Here is a 4,933-nt window from a genome sequence, read left to right on the forward strand (position 1 = left end):
TGATACAGAAACAAAACCGTAGAACAGATCAACCAAAATAAGTACTGGTTCTTTGAAAGAATTAATAAAATTGATAACCCCCTAGCCAGACTTATCAAAAAGTGAAAAGACTCAAATAGATAAAATCACAAATAAAAGAGGAGAGATTGCAACCAACACCACAGAAATACAAACAATAATAACAGGAATATTATGAAAATGTATATGCCAACAAACTGGTGATCTGGAAGAAATGGATGAAATCCTAGAAACTTACAAACTACCAACACTGAAATAAAAAGAAATGGAAAATTTGAATAGACTCATAACCAGCAAAGAAATTGAATTAGTAATCAAAAATCTCCCAACAAACAAAAGTCCTGGGCCAGATGGCCTCCCAAGGGAATTCTAGGAGACATTTAAAGAAGGGTTAATACCTATTCTTCTCCAACTGCTCCAAAAAAAAAAAAAAATAGAAATGGAAGGAAAACTTTTAAATTCATTCTATGATTCCAACATTACCCTGATTCTAAAACCAGATAAAGAATCCACTAAAAAAGAGAATTACAAGCCAATAGCCCTGGTGAACATGGATACAAAAGTTCTCAATAAAATACTAGCAAATCAAATTCAACTGTACATTACAAGAATTATTCACTACAATCAAGTGGAATTTGTTTCTGGGCTACAAACATGATCCAATAGTTGCAAATCAATCCACTCAATACACCAGATTAATAAAAGAAAGGATAAGAATCATATAATACTCTCAATAGATGCATAGAAAGCATTTGACAAATACAGCATCCATTCTTAATAAAAACCCTCAACAAAATAGGGATAAAGGAAACATACCTCAATATCATAAAGGCCATATACAAAAGACCCACAGCTAATATCCTTGATGGGGAAAAGCTGAGAGCCTTTTCCCTACAGTCAGGAACATGACAAGGATGTCCACTCTCACCAATACTATTCAACATAGTACCGGAAGTGTTAACCTCAGCAATGAGACAACAAAAGAAAATAAATGGCGTCCAAATTGGCAAGGAAGAAGTCAAACTTTCACTATTTGCAGATGACATGATACCCTAGTAGAAAGTCTATAAGACTCCACCAAATTGCTAGAACTAATACATAAATTCAGAAAGATACAGGATATAAAAGCAATGCACAGAAATCTGTTGCATTTATATACACCAATAAAGAAGCAGCAGAAAAACGAAATCAAGGAATTGATCCCATTTGCAATTGTTCCAAAATTAATAAGATACCTAGGAATAAACCTAACTGAAGAGGTAAAAGATCTGTACTCTGAAAACTATAGAACACTGATGAAAGAAATTGAAGAGGACACAAATAAATGGAAAAGCGTTCCATGCTCATGGATTAAAAGAACCGATATTGTGAAAATGTCTATACTACCCAGAGTCATCTAGACATTTAATGCATTCCCTATTAAAATACCACCAGTATTTTTCACAGAGCTAGAACAAACAATCCTAAAATTTGAATGGGACCACAAAAAGTAACTAAAGCAATCCTGGAAAAGAAAAACAAACCTGGAGATATCATGATCCAGGATTTCAAGCTATATTACAAGGCTGTAGTCGTCAAGACACTATGATACTGGCACAAAAACAGATAGATCAATGGAAAAGAATAGAGAACCCAGAAATGAACCCACAGCTATATGGTGGGCTAATCTTTAACAAAGAATATCCAATGGAAAAAGGACAGTCTCTTCAACAAATATTGTTGGGATTTGGATAGCAACATGCAAAAGAATGAAACTAGACCACTTTCTTATACAATACACAACAGTAAATTCAAAAGACCTAAATGTGAGTCAGGAGACCCTCAAAATCCTAGCAGAGAACATAGGCAGCAACCTTTTTTACCTCAGCCATAGCAACTTCTTACTAGACCTGTTGCCGGGGGCAAGAGAAACAAAAGCAAAAATGAACTATTGGGACTTCATCAAAGTAAAAGACTTCTACACATTGAAGGAAACAATAAACAAGATTAAAAGGTAGCCTACAGAATGGGATAAGATATTTGAAAATGACCTATCTGATAAAGTATATAAAATATATAAAGAACTTACCAAATTCAACACCCCCAAAAACAAATAATCCAGTTAAGAAATGGGCAGAAGTGTATCTGGGTGGCTCAGTGGTTGAGCGTCTGCCTTTGGCTCAAATCATGATTCTGGAATTGAGTCCCATATTTGGCTTCCCCATGGGAAGCCACATCTGTATATGTGCCAATAAGGATATGAAAATAAATATAAATGTGTGTATGCATGGGGCTAATATAATACATTGAATATACATGTATATGTATATTCAATGTATTATATACTTTTTATTTTTATTTTTGTATACTTTTTATTGACTCAAAGTCATGCACCTCCTTTAAGGCCAGCTCAAAACCATCTCCACTTAAACCTTTCCAGATCCCCATTTCAATTTGTATTCTCTTACAACACTTAACAGTACAAGTCTTGTACTTGTGTAGATAGTCTAGATGTCCTTCTAGATAGCAAGCTCTTAAGTGTCTTGTTTGGCTTTTATCTTTTACAACACCTCCATCAGCTTCTAAATATATAGGTGCTCAGTAAATTTACTGAATGGAATTTAATATTAATGATATCTAGACACAAATCTGAATGTCTAAAAATCAACATGCCTTGAGGTAATTAGTTCTCTTCCAGCTGGATTCCCCAGGGCCTAAAAAAGATCAAAGATTCTCTTTAGGATTCAGTCCTGAGCCCTGAACTCTTCCCTTTGCATTATCTTCAATATGATCCGGTCCTCATGGCTATGGAAACGAAATACTGTTTATCCCTGAATGCATACATCAAGCCTTATCTTCTTCTTAGAGAAGCTTCAATCTCTTCCTGTGCCCCCCTTCCCAGCCTTTTCTACCTACTTGCCTCCAATTCCTCAGGGAGTCATGTGCCAATCCTACTTCAGTTCTCCCCCCAGTTAGCCTCTTCCTGTTTATCACAGCCACAGTCTAAGCCATCATCATCTCCAGAAACTTCTGAAAGCTTCCAGGCTGATCAGTGTATTTTACACTCTTTATTTCATTTTAGCTGGTTCTTCAGAAAGCAGTTAGAATAATTGTTTTTAAAAATCTAAATCAGGAAGGCTGAGCGGTCACCCTCGAGCTGCACTTAGCTTCTGCACGTGGAACCCGGGAGTGGGAGATTCAGAATCGAATCCCTTCTCCCTCCCCCCTCCTGTTTTCGGCTTTGTGAGGAACCTTACCAGCAAAGACAATGGCCAGCAATGTTACCAACAAGACAGATCCTCGCTCCATGAACTCCCGTGTATTCATTGGGAATCTCAATACTCTTGTGGTCAAGAAATCTGATGTGGAGGCAATCTTCTCAAAATGCGGCAAAATTGTGGGTTGCTCTGTTCATAAAGGCTTTGCCTTCGTTCAGTATGTTAATGAGAGAAATGCCCGGGCTGCTGTGGCCGGAGAGGACGGCAGAATGATTGCCGGCCGGCTTTTAGATATTAATCTGGCTGCAGAGCCAAAAGTGAACCGAGGAAAAGCAGGTGTGAAACGATCTGCAGCGGAGATGTACGGCTCCTCTTTTGATTTGGACTATGACTTGCAACGAGATCATTACGACAGGATGTACAGTTACCCAGCACGTGGACCCCCTCCTCCTCCTATTGCTCGCGCTGTGGTTCCCTCAAAACGTCCACGTGTATCAGGAAACACCTCACGAAGGGGCAAAAGTGGCTTCAATTCTACGAGTGGACAGCGAGGATCTTCTTCCAAGGCTGGAAAGTTGAAAGGAGATGACCTTCAAACCATTAAGAAGGAGTTGACCCAGATAAAACAAAAAGTGGATTCTCTACTGGAAAGCCTGGAAAGAATTGAGAAAGAACAGAGCAAACAAGGAGAGATGAAGAATGATAAGTCAGAAGAGGAGCAGAGCAGCAGCTCCCTGAAGAAAGATGTGACTAATGTGAAGAGGGAGTCTGAGGGGGGTGCAGATGACTCTGCCGAGGAGGGGGACCTACTGGATGATGATGATAATGAAGATCGGGGGGATGACCAGCTGGAGTTGATCAAGGATGATGAAAAAGAGGCTGAGGAAGGAGAGGATGACAGAGACAGTGCCAATGGCGAGGATGACTCTTAAGCACATAGTGGGGTTTAGAAATCTTGTCCCATTATTTCTTTACCTAGGCACTTGTCTAAGATCAAAATTTTCACCAGATCCTCTCCCCTAGTATCTTCTTCAGCACATGCTCACTGTTCTCCCCATCCTTATCCTTCCCATGTTCATTAATTCATATTGCCCTGCGCCTTGTCCCATTTTCACTTCCTTTGACGCTCCTAGTAGTTATGTTAAGTCTTACCCTGTAATTTTTGCTTTTAATTTTGATACCTCTTTATGACTTAACAATAAAAAGGATGTGTGGTTTTTTAAAAATATAAAAAAATAAAAAATAAATAAAAAATAAAAATCTAAATCATATCATGTATCTGTTTAAATTATTTAAAATTCTTCATTAGCTTCCCTCTGCACTTGAAATAAAATCCAGTCACTTTATTTATTTATTTTGTCCTCAAAGCTCTACACACAATCACACTCCCAGTCATAAGCCTCCGGTCAAACTCAGTCGCCTCTTTACTTCTTTAGAGCTTTTGCAACAAAGTTTACTTCTGCTAGAGCAGAGTTTCTTGAATTATCTGCGGTAAAGGATCAGATCTTTTCTTCAATCTGTCATGGAATACTTTCCAAAATAGAGTAAAAATCAACTACTAGAAAAAAATTTAAAAGAAATATATTTTATTTTTATATTTAATGGCATAAAGGTAGTCTATCAAATTACGATAAATGTTACAAATGCTTATTCTCAATTTCGGGACAGATCTCACTAGAGTTCCAGAGCAGTTTGCCAACAGAGGTCAGTCTACAGGC

The 4,933-nt window shown here is 37.8% G+C and overlaps 1 pseudogene; it reads left to right on the top strand.

Annotated features, from left to right (window-relative positions):
• Positions 1–3,152: 3,152 nt before the first annotated feature.
• Positions 3,153–4,456, top strand: LOC144316827 (heterogeneous nuclear ribonucleoprotein C pseudogene; annotated as a pseudogene).
• Positions 4,457–4,933: the final 477 nt, after the last annotated feature.

This window comes from Canis aureus, chromosome 7 (assembly GCF_053574225.1).
Source record: "Canis aureus isolate CA01 chromosome 7, VMU_Caureus_v.1.0, whole genome shotgun sequence".
In the NCBI taxonomy this organism is placed as follows: Eukaryota; Metazoa; Chordata; class Mammalia; order Carnivora; family Canidae; genus Canis; species Canis aureus.